Raw genomic sequence first — 19,866 nt, 5'->3', positions numbered from 1 at the left:
AGCTATCACCAGTATATGAGCATGGCGCAGGAGAGCGACAACTTGAAGAAGGGTGACTGGATTGGATGTCACCAAAATCCAGGTCGCTGATTTGGAGCGTGGGCAGATACAACAGGAGAGGCGGCAAGCAGCAGAGGAGTGGCGAGGTTGGGGTGGAGGAGTGGTGAGAGATTGTAGAGCGACATGATCGGGTCCCAGGAGAGGCGTGAGTTTGAGGCCCAGAAGAGCCGAGAGCCTAGGGGCAGCACGAACCAGCCCACACTGCGATATGTGTGCGCACTAGGTCTGTGCAGCAGAGCTGGTATCCAGTCGTCTTGGTTAACCTTTGCCAGTGGGCCAAGACCTAGCTCTATCAAGCCCGTGTGGTGGCTGATGTGCAACGGCCACCACACGTTAAAAAAATCTACGCACAGGCGTCTTCCACCCTTCAATATGTAGTTCGGGCCCTGGAATGTCAGGTCCTTCATTGAAACACCTGTGAACTCATCCCTTTTTGGTGTGGAAGCAAGTCATCCTCGATACGAGGGAACGCCTAAGAAGATATGACTTATATGCTTTATTGCCATTTTGAGTCACAAATTAAGCAATGTTTGAAATGCAAAATATATTAAAATTACAAAACTATTAATGTTTTCATCCCCAATGTCTTTATCGCTTTGTAGCATTTAAACAAACTCAAACTTGTGTTTGGGTATTTAACTCCACTTCAGTTACTCTGGCATCGATTTTAAATACCACCCCCCCCCCCCCCCCCCCAACCCCCTCAGTGGCAGAAATCAGGCAGGAGGGACCAGTTAAAATGGAATGTGGGCTTATCCACTACTTTCCCATCCCAATGTAGCCAGCTGCAATTTTAAATTGCAGGCAGCAAGCATATTCATTGTAAGCTGATGGATCCTTTTTAAAAGAAAAAAAGACTTGCATTTATATAGTGCCTTTCACGACCACCGGACGTCTCAAAGCGCTTTATAGCCAATGAAGTACTTTTGGAGCGTAGTCACTGTTGGAAATGCAGCAGCCAATTTGCACACAGCAAGCTCCCACAAGCAGCAATGTGATAATGACCAAATAATCTGTTTTTGTTATGTTGATTGAGGGATAACTATTGGCCAGGACACCAGGGATAACTCCCCTGCTCTTCTTTGAAATAGTGCCATGGGATCTTTTACGTCCACCTGCGAGAACAGACTCATTCGAAAGACGGAGAATATGCAGATCGAGCTAGGATGATATCATCGGGGTCTGAGCTGGGGAACAGTGGTGGCTTCCCCATCAGGTAAAACCAGCCAGGAGTAGAAGAGACCCAGTGTGGCAAGTTTAAATTTTTTTTAAGTTTCCTTGTGCGCCAAGAGGAGCATTTACTCGGATTCTGAGTGCCTGGCCTGTATTCAATGTCTCTGCCCTTTTCCTTCTCTCTTGACTCATTCTATTCTGTCTGCCCTGGTTCTGTCCAGCTCCATCTACTCCATCTGCTTCAGAGTTATCCCCGCAATAGCTATGCCTCGGGCCTGAGTACAACATAAACAGAATGCAGCTGCCACTTCTTCCACTACTGCTACAGTACTTCTATATTTTTTAAAGTCCAGTATTGCCAACTAAGTGAAATAAAGCATCACTTGTGATTTTGCAATGGAATGCCTAAATCTTGGTATTTCTCCCCCCCACCCCCCACAATCTTGAGATTTGCGCATGCGTTAAAAAACCCAATTGCGCATGCGTTAAAAAAATACAATTTGCGCATGCGTGGGGAAAAAAGGGACAGAGCATGGATACGAAATTGGCTAAGTGATAAGAAACAGAGAGTAGTGGTTAATGGTTGGTTTTCAGACTGGAGGAAAGTATGCAGTGGTGTTCTCCAGGGATCGATACTAGGACCACTGCTTTTCTTGATATATATTAATGACTTGGACGGGTGTACAGGGCACAATTTCAAAATTTGTAGATGACACAAAACTTGGAAGTATATTAAACAGTTAGGAGGATAGACTTCATGAGGATATGGACAGGCTGATGGAATGGGAGGACATGTGGCAAATGAAATTTAACGCAGAAAAGTGTGAAGTGATACATTTTGGTAGAATGAGGAGAGGAACTATAAAGTAGAAGGATGCAGAGGCCAAGTCACTGAATATATTTAAGAAGGAGATAGATAGATTTCTAGACACAAAAGGCATCAAGGGGTATGGGAAAAAGCAGGAATATAGTGTTGAGATAGAGGATGAGCTATGATCATATTGAAAGGCGGTGCAGGCTCGAAGGGCCGAATGGCCTACTACTGCTCCTATTTTCTACATTTCTATATAAAGGGTTCAATCCTAAAGGGGGTGCATAAACAGAGACCTAGGGGTATATGCGCACAAATTATTGGTGGCAGGGCAGGTTGAGAAAGCAGTTAAAAAAGCTGGGTTTCATAAATAGAGGTATAGAGTACAAAAGCGTGGAAATTATGAAGAATCTGTACACAACACTGGTTCAGCCTCAACTGGAGTATTGCGTCGAATTCTGGGCACTGCACTTTAGGAAGGATGTAAGGCCTTAGAGAGGGTGCAGAAAAGATTTACGAGAATGAGGGACTTCAGTCACTTGGACAGACTGGAGAAGCTGAGGTTGTTCTCCTTAGAGCAGAGAAGATTGAGAGGAGATTTGTTAGAGGTGTTCAAAATCATGAGGGTCTGGATAGAGTAGATAGAGAGAAACTGTTCCCATTGGCGGAAGGGTCGCGAACCAGAGGACACAGATTTAAGGTGATTAGCAGAAGAACTAAAGGCGACATAAGAAAAAGCTTTTTTTACGCAGCGAAATCTGGAATGCACTGCCTGAAAGAGTGGTGGAGGCTGACTCAATCATGGCAATCACAGGAGTTGGATAATTACCGGAAGGGAAAAATTTTGAGGGCTACAGGGGCAAGGGCGGGGGAGTGGGACTAGCTGAAGTGCGCTTGCAGAGAGTCGGCACAGGCTCGACGGGCCGAATGGCTTTCTTCCCTGCTATAACAATTTTATGATTCCATGTATTGTGCATGCGCAAGAAAAAGGTACGGCGATTTAGAGTGGAGTATTGGATGTTCGTGTCATTTTCTGGAGGTAAATTTCCCAAAGTGAGTCTCTCTCCTGCGATCTGACTGTCCGGGCTTTATTTTATTTGCACATCCAAATTAATACAATAACCGGGAAGGGATCGTACTGCAAACAAAAACAAGGAGGAAAGATCCCCAAAAAATGAAGTAGAAAAAAAGCAAGATGCAGTTTGCTAAAAGGATTGGGGTTAAAAGGATAAAAAATGCAACAGTACTGCATTAAAGTGGGAATGAGAGAGAGAGGAAAGGAGCTGCAAAATGTGTGTGTGAGGGAGATTGCCCATTGCATTTCATTGGCAGCCATCTCAGCACTGCAACTGCATGTTTTTTTTTAAAACAGAGACAGGGAGACATATACAAATGTATTAATGTGCATCAGATTCATGTACATTTCCTCCTGACCCACTTTAAACATATATCAGCAACATCGCATTTATATTACATCATCTTTGTGGCCTGAGGACAGTCACCCTGAAAAAAAAGAGATTAGATCCAAATCTGACAAGCAAGCAAAACAAAAATTGCCTGGTAATTATTACTGATCATTTATAACTAGAGAGCTGAGAGACTGTTCTGGGGAAATCAGATCCATACTCCAGAATCCTTTTTTTTAATACTTTTTGTGATTAGAAATGCAAACCACCTATTTCTTATGTTCTTATGTCAGTAATCGGTTAGTGACATCTGAATGCGCTTCCTGTCCGGGAGCAAAGTTCGCGGAATGTGCTTCCTGTCTGGGAGCAAAGGTCAGCGAGGGGTCGGATTGGGGAAAAAATATAGCAACTCATTATTTCCATACCAAACCTCCTGATTTTAAAGATGTTGTCTCATGATTTATAAAATGGGAAGGTTGGCATTACTGAAAGTCTGAGGGTAAGACTCCACCCATTTTCTCCCCGACGTGCACTAATTGTGGTTGACACGGCAGGCAGATGATCTTCTGCTAGGTCGCTGTAACACAACAGTGACACGGTGGATGCCCTTCGCGGCCCTCCCCCACCCCCATTCTGGTTCAGTAACACAGATATATTTTCAAGTAAACTTTTTTAATACACAAAGTGATAGACAGACAAATGGATCCCACATTCTTCCCCTATTATGCCCTGGCTCAGAACTTGCAGTCCCGATGACAGTGAACTGGCAGCGTTCGCTGTCAATCCGCCTTTGAAACTGACCACAACGTCAGGATTTAGCGCATGGGCAGCCTACTCCAGAAATCCTGAAGCTGCGCTCCGGCACAGTGTAATTGCTCAAATCAGGGAAACTGACGAAAACTTCGGCTCTTCCGCAGTAATTACATTGTTAAATTCCCCACTAAAAGTTAGACCCAGAGGGATTAGGTGTAACTGGGGTTTTAACAGTATATTGACTGATAAACAAAGGGTATGGGCCTGAGAAACTCATTTTAATTATGACCAGTGTCAAATTTATCCATTGTAATAAAAGCATTTAAATTAACAAGTTTGTTCATCTTTATTTCTGGTCTGCCTTTTCCCCGTGTGAGAGCCTCAATCTTTGTTTTGAGAAGATAAGAATATAAGAAATATGAGCAGGAGTAGGCCATACGGCCCCTCGAGTCTGCTCCGCCATTCAATAAGATCATGGCTGATCATCGACCTCAACTCCACTTTCCTGCCCGATCGCCACATCCGTTGATTCGCCTAGAGTCCAGAAATATATCGATCGCTACCTTGAATGTACTCAAAAGACCGAACTTTCAGCTTTCAGGTTTTTTTTTGCGAAAACGGTAGCAAAAATTAATGTTTACATTGCGCGACTGTTTTTGGGCCTAACATTTCGGCTTTTATGTCTGCGCCAGGGGCACATCGGCAAAGGGGTCATTGCACGAGAATTCGCAGGACAAAAAGGTGAGTTTCGCCAAATTTAGTCCAGGGCTGGGAGGCATGGGGGTCAGTGGGGGGGGGGGGGGGGGGGAATTGCAAAAAGCATTCACAAAACCCTTAGCTAGCCAATCGCTGAAAAATAATTAAAAATAAAAACTTTTTTTTGCAGGTTTTCATACTTACCGCTGTTGGCAAGGCTGCACCAAAAAGGTTTGACCTGTCGCTATTCTGGGCGTGGCGCACGGGTCGGGAGAGTCCCGAAAGTCCGATGCAAACGCAATCCGCGTCGTTGCACATTGACGCACCTCTCCCCAGTGGTACTTGGAAGCGCTGCCGCAAACAGGTACCCGAGGATCCCGCCAGGCTTTGCGACCGTGTTTTCGCCGCGGAAGGTCAAATTGCAGCGAAAACCCGGTCACAAACTTCTCGAAAATCCAGCCCATTGACTCAACGTCCACATCCCTCTGGGGCAGAGAATTCCAAAGATTCACAACTGTTATATATGTATGCTGTATTTACTCTGTACAGCCACCAGAGGACTCATCCCCTGGAGTCCCAAGGGATCCCATAATCCCTTGGGAGCACAGGTATTTAAGGAGGCTTCACAGGTTGGAGAGGCACTCTGGAGACCTGCAATAAAAGACTAAGGTTACACTTTACTTTGAGCTCACAGTATTCAGTCTGGCTCTTTCTCCATACAGAACAACAACCCTCTGAGTGAAGAAATTCCTCTTCGTCTCGGTCTTGTATGGCCCACCCCTTATCCTGAGACTATGCCCCCTAGTTCTAGGCACACCAGCCAGGGGAAACAACCTCTCAGCATCTACCCTGTCAATCCACTTCAGAATCTTGTATGTTTCAATGAGATCACCTCTCATTCTTCTAAACTTCAGGGATTACAGGCTCATTCTACACATTCTCCCATTATAGGACAGCCCTCTCATCCCAGGAATCAATCTAGTGAACCTTTGTTGCACCGCCTCCAAGGCAAGTATATCCCTCCTTAGATAAGGAGACCAAAACTGTGCACAGTGCTCCAGGTCACTGTACACAAGGCCATGTACAATTGTAACAAGACTTTCTTACTCTTATACTCCAACCCTCTTGCAATAAAGGCCAACCCAAATTTGCATTCCTTATTGCTTGCTGTATCTGCATGCTAGCTTTCTGTGTTTCTTGGACACCCAAATCTCTCTGAACACCAACATTTGAAAGTTTCTCATCGTTTCAAAAATATTCTGCTTTTCTATTCTTCCTACCAAAGTGAATAACCTTACATTTCCCTACATTATACTCCGTCTGCCATCTTACTGCCCACTCACTTAGTCTATCTATATTCCTTTGCAGACGCTTTGTGTTCTCCTCACAGCTTACTGTCCCACCTAGCTTTGCATCGTGAGCAAACTTGGATGCATTACATTCGGTCCCTTCATCTAGGTCATTAATATAGATTGTAAAGAGCTGAGGCCCCAGCATTGATCCTTGCTGCACCCTAGTAGTTACAGCCTGCCAATCTGAAAATCACCCGTTTATCCCTACTCTATTTTCTGTCCATTAACCGATTCTCTATCCGTGCTACCCTTCTTCTTAGGCAGTCCCCCAGAGTCGAGAATGACTTGCTTCCACACTAATATGAGTTCTAAGGTGACTAATGAGTCCATTGCGGGATCTACAGACTCTATCACAGGCAGTGGTCGAAGGGACGGGTGGGTCGGGTGCTTGGTTTGTCATACGCTCCTTCCACTGTTTTTAGTTGGCTTCCCCGTGTTCCTGACAGAGAAACTCAAAGTGTTCGCCGCCTTCTTGAATGCTTCTCCTCCACTTTGAGTGGTCTTGGGCCAGGAATTCCCAAAAGTTGGTGGGGATATTACATTTTTTCAAGGAGGCTTTCAGGGCGTCCTTGAAGCGTTTTCTCTGCCCTCCTTGGACTCGCTTGCCGTGACAGAGCTCGGAGTAGAGTGCTTGGTTTGGGAGTCTTGTACCAGGCATGCGGACAATGTGGTCGTCCATCGGAGCTGATTGAACATGATCAATGCCTCGATGCTGGGGGTGTTGGCCTGAGAAAGAATACTGACATTGGTACGCCTATCCTGCCAATGGATCCATGCTATTATATACCCCCAAACCCATGACCCCTTATCTTGTGTCATAACCTTTTATGTGGCATCTTATCGAATGCCTTTTGAATATTCAAATATACCACATCCACTAATTCCCCTTTTCTACCCTGATAGTTACATCCTCAAAAAACTCAATAAATTTGTCAAACACGATTTCACTTTCATAAAATCATGTTGACTCTGCTTAATCGTGTTATGATTTTCTAAGTGCCCTGATCCCATTTGCCTTAACAATGGATTCCAGCATTTTCCCAACATCTGATGTCATGTAGTTCACTGTTTTCTCTCTCGCTCTTTCTTGAATAACGGTGTTACATTTGCTAACCTTCCAATCAGCTGGGACCGTTCTTGAATCTAGGGAATTTTGGAAGATCAAAACCAATGCTTTCTAAAATTTTTTTAAAGTTTGAATTTTGAGAGCTTACCCACTTCCTTGTTCAGCTTGTTGACATCACAGCCCACACCAGGGGATCTCCATTATACTATGTTGATTTGAATTACATGTCGGAAAACTCAAACTTCTCAACATAGATCTTCGTGTGATGCATCGCCGCAGACCACAAGTTCTGAGTCAATATATTATTATTAGGGTCACTGATTTACATTAAAGTGAATAAGTCAAGTTCTGTTCCGTCAAATCAACAACATGTACAGGGAAAGTGTGGCAGAGTAGGTGTACTGGGAAAGACAGCTTACAAATCAGGTATATCCCTTGTTTGTTTCAATCTTTGAGGTTTTTATTGTATTGAAGCAATTAATTAATGGATTCACTGGTTACAATATCCATTCTATAAAAAAGGAGACCTTTAAACAAAGCTGCTTCAGTTTTACCATGACAACCATGGCTTGTCAACGTTGGAACATACTTCAAAAGATTCAAATCAGGCTGAAAATAAATTGAAATGCTAATCATTGGATATCAGCTCTGTGATTTTGATCTTTATTTAACACATCAAGTAAATATATAAAAATGAAACCAATTCTAACAAAACATTTCAACAATTGATTTGATTTCTTCAGTTAATGGTCAAGTAAAAAACAACATGGTGCAACCTTTTGGTGCTGACTTGTGGTAATTTTCTAAACATCTAATGTCCCAGACATAAGTACCAATTCTTGTCCAACTGGGAGCAGATACTGAGATATCACAAACATTCATCCCATGATTATCTGTTCTTTAGATTTAATTGATGAGCAGCACGCCCATGGTTTCTGATATGTGTTCCTGGGGGATGATCTTCCTTACCAGGAGTGCACATTTGTAAAATTGAATCTATAATGGAAACAAGAACTGAGAAGGGTAGCATCCCATTCTGATCAGTAACAGTGCGTCCAAACTGCATTGGCTTCTCATGTCTCAGGGAATCAACCTTAAGACCCGCATCCTCACCTTCAAAATCACTCTCTGACCTTACTCCTCCACTATCACCTCCAATCCCATGTCCTGTGCACACGCTTTGCTCCTCCAATACTGGTCTACTCTGTGTTCCACAGTCCCTCGACTTCACCACTGCCACCCCACTTTCTGGAACTCTCGGCCAGCATCTTTGTATAGACACCTCCCTCCCTGGCACAGAAGCCTCTAAAAACCTACTTTTTGAATATGCCTTTGTCCTTGATCCTCCCTTATGACTGCTGACCTCTCATTAGCCTCGGAGACATCACTCTGTATAGAATAAGTTCTATAGCAATGTAAGTTTTGTAGTTACACTCTCTTATCACACTCTCTTATTCTCCACCTCCCTGCAGGTCCTCTGGCCCTCGGCGCAGTGCAGCAGGAGCTGTGGGGGGGCGGAGCCAGGTCCCTGCGCTGAAAACAGTGCTGGGATCTCTGCACATGCGCGCTACAGTGGGCGCGCAAGTGCAGTAGCTCCAGGCGCCCGAAACTGTGTGGGAGAGGCCCGAAGCACGCAGCCCCTAGCCCTGGCCGAATGGCCTCACTGGGGCTGCGTGAATAAGGCTCCTCCCACGGCCAGCTCCTGCTTCCTCCCGACCCGACCCGACTCCCGCTCCCCCCTCTGTCCCTGGACCGGACCCGACTCCCGCTTCCCCCCGCCCCCCCCCCCGCCTCCGGACCCGACCTAACTCCCGCTTCCCCCCCCCCCACCCCGCCCCCGGACCGGACCAGACTCCCGCTTCCCCCCCCACCCCCACCCCCGCCTCCGGACCCGACCTGACTCCCGCTCCCCCCCCCCCCCACCCGGACTGGATCCGACCTGACCTCCCTCCCCCCCGACCTGACCTCCCTCTCCCTCCCTCCCTCCCCGTGACCTGAACGGAACCGACCTCCCTCCCAGCACCCCGCCGACCCAACCCAACGCCACCTACCTGTAAATCTGGTGCTGGGGACGGGCCCTGCCCGAAGTCTCGGGCCCGGCCCGTTCAGCCTCCCTCCCCCATCTCTTTCGCCACCCCCCCCCAATCTCCTTCCCCCCCCATCTCCTTCCCCCCATCTCCCCATCTCCTTCCCCCCATCTCATTTGCCTCCCATCTCCTTTTCCCCCCCATCTCCTTTTCCCCTCCCCCATCTCCTTTCCCCCCCCTCCATCTCCTTCCCCCCCATCTCCTTTCTCCCCCTTCTCCACCTTCTCCCCCATCTCCTTTCCCCCCCATCTCCCTTCTCCCCTTCTCCCCCTATCTCCTTTCCCCCTCGCCCTTCTCCCCCCTCCCCCTTCTCCCCATCCCTCCCCCTTCCCTCCCTCTGCTCCCCCCCTCTCTCCCTCTACCCCCCTCCTCCTCCTCCCCTCGCTGTCAGAAACACAGACACTGACAGACAGAGAGATAGAGACACACTGGGGGGGGGGGGGGGCATCCCAGCACGCTGTTGGAGGGCTCCCGGTGCTGCAGTCGGTAAGTAGAAAATGTTTTATTTATTGATTTAAAAAAATAATAATTATTTCTTATTAATTTTTTTTGGTTGATTTATTGGTTGATTTATTGATGTATTTATCATTTATTATTGATGATGGCTCTTTATTTGTAAAACAGAAGTGTTTAATGTTTGTAAACTTCCCTTTAAACACCGCCCCCCCCCCCCCCCCCCCCCCGCATTCCCTGCGCCTGATTTGTAACCTACGCCTGATTTTCTAAAGTGTAGACAAGGTTTTTTCCAGCGTACAAAAATCTTTACTTACTCCATTCTAAGTTAGTTTGGAGTAAGTTTTCACTGCCGAAACTTTGAAAACAGGCGTAAGTGTCGGACACGCCCCCTTTTGAAAAAAAAATTCTGTTCCAAAGTAAAACTGTTCTAACTGACTAGAACTGGAGCAAACTAAATGACGAGAATTCCGATTTCTAAGATACTCCGTTCTACACCAGTTGCTCCTAAAAATCAGGAGCAAATCATGTGGAAACTTGGGGCCTACAAGACTAGAGATGCCCGAGTGTTAACAAGCTGCAACACAATCTCAGCATTCAGAATAGTTTGCAACCTTCTGAAGCTACAATTGTACTATAGCTTTGTGAGGAAGTTTTAGACAACAGTTATTCTAACATAGTAAAGGTTAACACAACTGAGTACAGAGGCATTTAATCTGTTGTCTTTGTCGGCTGAACAGGTACATACCGTGGAGGCTTAAGGGCCACATATAAAAGTTAAAATCCATGTCTCTATTAACTTGCAGATCTATCCCTCATTGTCCATGTTAACAGATCTTGATGTACAGATTTAGGATTTATCTACCAATGAGATAACAGTGCTAAAAATATATTTCCCAAACTTAAAGTGCACAAAACTCAAATAGGACAAACCAACACGCAAGGAATATACAAACACAACTAGGGCCGAATTTCTTGGGCTTGCCAGGGTTCAGGAGTCAAATGTGGACAGTCCTTATTGAGCAGATTAACAAAGGCCATTGCTCAGGTTTTTGACTGTTCCAGACCATCTCTTGTCAAATAGCTTCAAAATCACAGGAAGTTAATCTCATCTCAGCCAAGATTAGACAGGATTTTGCTGTTCAAATAAATGTTCACTAAAGTAAGTGAATCCTGTGATGATGGATTAAATGTGTATTATTAAAAGCTTCACATGACACAAAAAAGGGGTTCATACTTGTAGTTAATAAGTTCATGACACAATCAGTGTACCGAAAATTATTGTTCTATCAACCTAATAAATCTATGACATTATACAATCGTTATAACAAAATAGTAGAAAATGCTAAGAAAATGTGGTGGTTTTCCCAGAATTTTAATAAATCCTAGACGAAAGCACACTTTATTCTATTCAATACACAGTTCACAGCTTTCAGGACAAATCCACAAAACTGCGAGTGGACCTTTCCGTGCACTAAGATAAACTATCAGACACTATAACCCTGGCTACAAGCCAATACGAAGCTGTCTAACTGCATAAGGTCAGCAGTCCGGTGAAGCAGAACAGCACAGCAGTAGGGGATCGCATTGATTTAAAGAAACCAACCTGAACGGATTAAAGGCTGATTGAGTGGTGGGGCTTCGAATGCACATGTTACCGCGACAGCTCCAAAGACAACCGTTGACATTTCATCGAGTCATAGAAATGATAGCACTGAGTTTGGCCATCCAGCTCATTATGCCAATTCCAGTGCTAGCTCTTCAACTCAAACTAACTACTCTCAATTCCCTCCCCTTTATCTGTACCATTTTATATTCTTCCTTTACGTGTACTCATCCAAATCCCTTGCAAAGGGCCTCGATAGCCTCTTGTGGTTCAGCATTCCAGACCCTGAACATGTGTGCAGAAACATTTTCCTAACCTCCACCCCTCCATTTTTGTTCTTCAAGTGATAATCCCAAGTCAATGCTCAAGATAATTCTGGAAACTATTAAAAAGGAATAAAATTGCACATGATTTCAAGAGCATAGAATAAGCTTTGTGGTAGCCTCTAGAATCGTGCAAAGAAGAAAATATTTAGGAGCCGAAACTGCTCTTCCCAATAAGGCATCTGGCCGCCTGAAATCGGAGGTCACGGGCCGGCACAGAATGGCCGCCGACTCTCAGCGGAGAGGCTACCATTTTGCAAATTTCCCTTCATCAGGGGCAGAGTGGTGTAGGAGACCGCTCGGCCCGTTTTCCCACCACGGCGTGCACCCCTTACTGACCAGCGGTGACTGCTTCCCGAAATTGCCCCGCGGGAAATATCCCTTTTGCGGAATTGCCTCGCGGGAGCAGTGCCGCTGCCGGCCGGTGCCCCCGACAGCTTTTATGTCGGTGCACTCCTTGTTGGTTGGTGGCGCGGCCTCTTGGGCGCCAGGCTGCTGGCCCGGCATGTCCGCGTTGTGCTGATGTTATTAGCGCGTCACCGATGAGTGATCGGGGCGGGCCGACCCGCGACAAGGGCTCTTCCGCCCCTCAGCCGCAACTACATCCGCCCCCCCGAGCAAAAAATAAACGTCCAAGTGCCGGATATCAACGGCATCTCCACCGCAACCCATGCAGCGGAGAAAAACTTGAAAAAATGCGTCCAGTTTCGGGTGGAGGTGAATTTTTACCCCTTAAATGTTTAAAATAAATAATGGCCCTGAAATCCCGCCTGAAAAGAAGAGAAAAGATGTGCACTTACCTTTCGCTCGGGCGGCCACCAGTGATTGCGGTTTTAGGCCTCTTCTGCATGTGCATCGGAGCGCATGCACATCTGAACGTACATAGAGCTGGAGATGGAGCCATATGGGCCTGGACACCCAATCAAGGTAAAGTATGCTCATTCATAATAATGGGAACTCCATAAGTAGGATTTCTCATTATTATGAATGAGAACCCCTCCCCCTCCACAAACACAAATAAAACATTTTTTAAAACCCACATATTTAACATTAATTTAAATTAAAGTTTAGAAAAAAAAATATTTTTCTGATTTTTTTTTAAAGTTTTGTAATTAGGGTTTAAAATAAACTTACCTTAGTGGGCAGGGTTTCTAACACAAAAATGTGTTTTTAAATTTTATTCTTATATGTTTTTTATGTTTTAAAACTCTTACATTGGTAAAAGTAGGCTACGCGGCTGCTTTTACCAGGCGCAAGAGTTTTAACGACATTCGCAGAGGGCAAGAGATGGGTAAATACCGCAGTCTCGCCCATGCAAATGTCTTTCTCCACAAGATGCGTTGGATCTGTCAAGTCAGAACTTGACAGATTGGAAAAGCAGGCATCGCATGCTGAAAACCAGCTTTCGCGATGCCTCCCCGGGTCTGTCCATGCTCCATACAGACCCGGGGAGGCCGGAATTTCAGGCCCAATAATACACAGGCTTATTGTGTGGCTCCTGACAATAATTAAAGAGGTTCAGTTTGTGTTTGTGTGGACAGTACGTTCTTCACATTCTAAATCTGGGAATATACTGTAGATATAACGAAAAAACCTGAAAATATGCAGCTGGCATCTGAAAAGAGAAAAGATAGGTTCCCGTTTCAGGTTTGACCTTTCATCACAATGGCAGTGTTGTGATGAAACGTCCATAGCTGAGACTTAAACCTGTCTTCTTTTTTAAAATACTGATAGACTAGCTGTATATTTCTGATCTTTCCGGTTTTATTTTTAGGCTCAGAGCTTTACACAATGGGAGAGCATATCGGGAATTTGAGTGTGATGATCAGTGAGCCTGTTACAGCCTGCATGTTAAAATTAACGTATGAAAATCGTGCCGATGGCCATTCCTTAATTCCCAATATTCGTTCCAAGTGCTTGAAACCTTGTCCCAGGAACACTAAATGTTACCCCACACAGTTCGATACATGAAGAAATACTGACATCTGCAGTCTGAAAGAAGAAAGGCACTTTTAGGTTTGGTTTACAGCTCGAAGGACTCTTTTCAAATCATGTGTTCCATGAAGTGACTGTTCAAACAATGTGTTTGAAAAAGAAATAGAGCTATTTTGAACGAGTTTCTGCAGTTTCACAATTTCTACAAATAAATACGATAGCACCTTCCGACTCATTCGGGGATTCTAATGTCATGTTATGTTAAAGCTATTTTTTTTCAAATTCACTTGAAAATATTATTTTCTGATCGGGTCGAACCATGCTCGCACAGTAAGGGCTTAGTATGGCAGAAACAGAAATGATTTAGAATACATTTCGTGAATTATTTGCAACTTTTCCATTCAGATAACTGTCTGGGTGATTGAGGTTACTGAATTCTGATCAAATTACTAAAGATCTTATCAATGGCATTATTCAGATTCCTGTCACTGGGAAAATATACTCAGGGCTTCAGGGTTGATGAGCATCAAAAATTAATAACTTCCCCAATATACCGTAATGCTCATAATGCTGCTTATAGTAAATGTTCCCAATTAAGGAACTTCACCTGAAACATTAATCACCACCGATAACAACTTGTATTTATATGGCACCTTTAATGGAACAAAATGTCCCAAGATGCTTCACAAGAGCATTATCAATCAAAATTTGACACCGAGCCACAGACGGGGATATCCGGACAGATGACCAAAAGTTTGGTCAAAGGATAGGGTTAAAGGAGCATCTTAAAGGATGAGAGATAGAGGCAGAGAGGTTTGCGGAGAGGTTTATGGAGGGAATTCCAGAGTTTAGGGTTCAGGCAGCTGAAAGCACAGCCGGCAATCGTGGAGCGATTAAAATCGGGGATGCACAAAATGCCAGATTTGAAGGAGCGCAGAGATCGTGAAGGGTTGTAGAGCTGGGAGAGGTTACAAAGATATGGAGTGCTCGGTACCTGAAGACATGGATAAGAATTTTAAAATTGAGCTATGGCTGGACTGGGAGCCAATGTAGGTCACCGAGCACAGGGGTGATTGGTGAATGGCACTTGGAGCGAAGTTAGGATACGGGCAGCAGAGATTTGGATGAGTAAAAGTCTTGGTGATGGAGTGGATATGTGGTCGGAAGTTCATCTCAGGGTGAAACACAAAACTAAGGTTGCGAACAGTCTGGTTCAGCTTAAGAACATAAGAAATAGAAGCAGGAGTAGGCCATTAGGCCCCTCGAGCCTGCTCCGTCATTCAATGAGATCATGGCTAATCTTTTACCTCAACTCTATTTTCCTGCACTGTCTCCATATCCCTTGATTCCCTTAATATCCAAAAATCTATCAATCTCTGTCTTGAATATACTCAATGACTGAGTTTCTACAACCATCAGGGTAGAGAACTCTCTGAGTGAAGAAATTTCTCCCCGTCTCAGGCCCAAATTGCCGACCCCTTATTCTGAGACTGTGACCCCTGGTTCTAGACTCCCCAGCCAGAAGAAACATCCTCCGCATCTACAAGTGGTCAAGTCCTGGAAGAAGTTTGTATGTTTCAATGAGATCACCTCTTATTCTTCTAAGCGCTAGAGAATATAGGCCTAGTCTACTCAATCTCTCCTCATAGGACAATCCCCCCATCCCAGGAATCAGTCTGGTGAAACTTTGTTGCACTCCCTCTACGGCAAGTATATCCTTCCTTAGGTAAGGAGACCAAAACTGCACACAATACTCCAGGTGTGGTCTCACCAAGGCCCTATATATTTTCAGTAAGATGTCTTTACTCTTATACTCAATTCCTCTTGTAATAAAGGCCATCATACCATTTGCTCTCTTAATTGCTTGCTGTACCTGCATGTTAACTTTAAGTGATTCATGTACAAGGACACCCAGGTCCCTCTGAACACCAACATTTCCCAATCTCTCACCATTTAAAAAAATACTCAGCTTTTCTATTTTTCCTATCAAAGTGGATAACTTCACATTTCTCCACATTATATTTCATTTGCCATGTTCTTGTCCACTCACTTAGCCTGTCCATATCCCCTTGAAGCCTCTTTGCATCCTCTTCACAACTTACCTTCCCACCTAGCTTTGTATCATCAGCAAACTTGGATATATTACATTTGATCCCATCCAATCATTGATATAGATTGTAAATAGTTGAGGCCCAAGTACCGATCCTTGCGGTACCCCACTAGTTACAGCCTGCCAACCTGAAAATGACCCGTTTATTCCTACTCTGTTTTCAGTCCATTAACCAATCCTCAATCCATTCTAGTATATTATCCCCAATCCCATGAGCCCTAATTTTGTTTAATAACCTCTTGTGTGGCTGAAAATCTAAATACACCACATCCACTGGTTCCCCCTTATTTATTCGACTAATTACAATCTCAAAAAAGTGCAACAGATTTGTCAAACATAATTTCTCTTTCCATAAATCTGAGTTGATTCTGCCCAATCTTATTATTCTCTTTTAAGTGCCCTGTTACCATGTCCTTAATAATAGATTCTAGCATTTTCCCTACTACTGATGTCTGGTCTGTAGTTCCCCATTTTCTCTCCTTTCTTAAATAGTGGGGTTACATTTACTACCTTCCAATCCACGGGAACCGTTCTAGAATCAATGGAATTTTGGAAGATGACAACCAATGCATTTCAGACAGTTGCCAGGAAGGGGATGGAAACGGTGGACAGGGAACATAGGGCTGGAATTTGGTCAGCATTTCTGCCGGTTTTTTTGGTGGTATTCGTATTTTTTGGTGGAATACCACCCGGTGTGAGTTTGATGAAAGTGTTCCGCCGTTGGTTTCGAAATACCGCTTCCCCGCCGGTTTGTAAAAAATGCTTCCCCCACAAGTTTTGTAGCAGCAGTAACCCGTAGGTGAGGAGTTAAAAATTGCCCATGAGAAACCAGCCGGAATAGCAGTTCGATCGGCGGTAGGCATGAAATCCTGCAAAAAAAGGTAAGTTAAAGTTTAAAAAAAATATATTTTGTAGTGATTCAGTAGAAAAGGGTCATGTGAATGTTTTCCGATTTTTTATTTTTTGAAAAATATTGTGTGTGTTCTCCCCCCTCCTAGGCCCAACTCGCAGCCTCGGACTAAATTTTACTAAAATATGACTGAATTTGACCAGGATTGCGTTTTCCACTGAGAATCCATGTGGAACACCGATTTTTCCCGCCGGGCGGATTTAAAAAAAATTGTTAATTAATTTTCTACCGATCTTAATTAAATAATCATAACGTTTTTTTTCAGTGGTAATCTGGTGGTGGTGATTTTTCACCAAATTCCAGCACATAGTCTTTTCTCTAATCAGATGCAGACACATCTGTGTATTTCAAGCATTTTCCATTTTTATTTCAAATTTCCAAAATATTTTTTGTTCCAAAATATTTTTGTTTCAATGACAGAAGCAACCTTAGTTTTATGTGGACATTTTTTTAATGTTAGAGCAAAATAACCATGCATTTAATGAATGTACTTTGAAGCCTGCTACGTCCAGTAATAACTTGCTACATCGAGTTCTGTAACAAAGGGAATCTCTCAGCAGAAACTTCAGAAATGTAGAGTTTCCTGAATCAGATCTCATCATCAGCATAGGAGGAGATGGCAAACTAAAGTGAGATATGATTGCGATGAATGGTCAGGGGTGAGGGAGCCGTGCAAGATCCTACAAATCCCCTGGGAGGACAGATGCACCAACGTTAGTGTTCTCGATCAGGCCAACATTCCCAGTATCAAAGCACTGACCACACTCGACCAGCTCCGTTGGGCTGGCTACACTGTTTGCATGCCTGACACGAGACTCCCAAAGCAAGCGCTCTACTCGGAATTCCTATACGGCAAGCGAGCCCCAGGTGGGCAGAGGAAATGTTTCAAGGACACCCTCAAAGCCTCCCTGAAAAAGTGCAACATCGCCACCGACACCTGGGAATCCCTGGCCAAAGACCGCCCTAAGTGGACGAAGAGCATCCGGGAGGGCGCTGAGCACCTCGAGTCTTGTCGAGAGCATGCAGAAACCAAGCGCAAACAGCGGAAGGAGCGTGCAGCAAACCAGACTCCCCACCCACCCTCCAAAGACTGTCTGTCCCACCTGTGACAGAGATTGTAATTCTCATATTGGACTGTTCAGTCACCTGAGAACTCACTTTGAGTGGAAGCAAGTCTTCCTCGATTTCGAGGGAATGCCTATGAGGATGATGGTTCTGCTTCAGGATTGTAATTTGTAAAAATCCAGCCACCATAAGTGCCTCTAAATGATAAATAGGTATTGGTGCCAATTTTAATCCTGCTCAGCGAGCACAAACTACCATCAATGATGTCATCAGAGCCCGGCTGCTATTTTAACCGTGTGCCTCAGTGAGGAAGTGGTTGTGGATTTCCTACCAGGCCAACCTAGTTGGGAATGGAATTGGGGCCAAAAGAGGCCCAGAAAGGCAAGTTCCCCCAGGCCACACAAGGAAAGTTTAGGCCCTGTTTGTCCCACGCCTTTTCCCAAATGAGAGGCCCTCTTGAATCCCCCCTTCCTCAATGTATCTGTCTTCTGGGGTTGGTTCATTCAGTTCCCAGTGATGGCCTCATGCCGCCCAACATTGTGCTCCTGCCTGCCAGCCAGCTGCATCTTCTCCTCACGCTGCTAAGGTCAGGATGGCTTGTGCCCACATCAACCCACGCCCGCACGATTCCCACCCGGAGTTAAAATTGGGACTATTTATACTCCTTCTCCCTTCCCCAACTATATCACAAGGAAAATCAAATGGTTAATCACCTCAGTCTCCATCCTTTGACCAACTGGATTACCATTTCTGACACAGAATCACAGCATGATTACAGCACAGTAGAAGGCCATTCGGACTGGCGAGCCCGTGCCGGCTCTCTGCAAAAGCACTTCAGCTAGTCCCACTCTCCCACCCTGTCCCCGTTGCCCTGAATTTTTTTTTCCTTCAGGTACTTATCCAATTCCCTTTTGAAAGCCACGATTGAGTCTGCCTCCACCATCCTTTCAGGCAGTGCATTCCAGATCCTAACCACTCGCTGTGTAAAGAAGTTTTTCCTCAAGTCGCCTTTGGTTCTTTTGCCAATCACCTTAAATCTGTGTCCTCTGGTTCTCGACCCTTGGAACAGTTTCTCTCGATCTACCCTGTCTAGACCCTTCATGATTTTGAACACCACTATCAAATTCCTCTCAACCTTCTCTGTTCTAAGAAGAACCTCAGCTTCTCCAGTCTATCCACATATTGGAAGTCCTTCCTCCCTGGAATTATTCTTGTAAATCTTTTTTGCACCCTCTCCAAGGCATTCACATCCTTTCTAAAGTGCGGTGCCCAGAATTGGACATAATACTCCAGTTGTGGCTGAATCAGTGTTTTACACAGATTCATCATGACTTCCTTGCTTTTGTACTCTATAGGCTGGAAATTCCTCAACCTTGCAGCCAGTTTTTCGGCAATAGTTCACCGTTTTTGGCAGAACCGGGAAATTCGGAGAAGTCTTGTGCTGGCGGTTTTTAAGTACAACTGGGGAGCGGACCGCAGGCGTGCAAAACTTGAAATAGCGCTTTCAGCAAAAATTTGGCTCACAGCATACCAGTAAATAGGACGAAAAAAATGCCCGGGAAAAACCAATGTTGCAGCCCTTGGAACAGCGGTAGGTATGAAAACCTGCAAAAAAGGTAAGTTGAAGTTTTTATTTTTTAATTCTTTTGCAGCGATTCAATAGTTAAGTGTCTTGTGAATGTTTTGTGATTTTTTATTTTTTGAAATTTTTGGGGGGTGTTTCCGCCCCCCCCCCCCCCTTCCAGGCCCAACTCGCAGTGGTATTGGCCTCGGAGAAAAGTTGCAGAAAATTTGTGGTTTTATCCCGAATGTTAGGCCTCGTAGCGGTAGCGGAGTCATAGTGGTATTTTTGGTGAAAAAATACCGCTATGACCAAAAATGGAATTTCTAGCCCATTGCCTCGATTTATGAAGCCCAGGATCCCGTAAGCTTTTTTAACCACTTTATCAACCTGCCCCGCCACCTTCAATGATTTGTGCACATATACCCCCAGGTCTCTCTGTTCATGCACCCCCTTTAGAATTGTACCCTTTAGTTTATATTGCCTCTCCTCATTCTTC

At 44.7% G+C, this 19,866-nt stretch overlaps 1 protein-coding gene across 1 annotated transcript in view; it reads right to left on the bottom strand.

Moving 5' to 3' along the window:
- The window catches only part of LOC139277050 (phosphoprotein associated with glycosphingolipid-enriched microdomains 1), a 149,835-nt gene that overhangs the window by 107,033 nt on the left and 22,936 nt on the right, over nucleotides 1-19,866 (bottom strand). The gene's annotated exons all lie outside the window — the stretch shown is intronic.

This window comes from Pristiophorus japonicus, chromosome 12 (assembly GCF_044704955.1).
Source record: "Pristiophorus japonicus isolate sPriJap1 chromosome 12, sPriJap1.hap1, whole genome shotgun sequence".
Lineage (NCBI taxonomy): Eukaryota > Metazoa > Chordata > Chondrichthyes > Pristiophoridae > Pristiophorus > Pristiophorus japonicus.
Note: the sequence above shows the minus strand (reverse complement) of the source record. Positions and strands in the feature narration are given on the sequence as shown.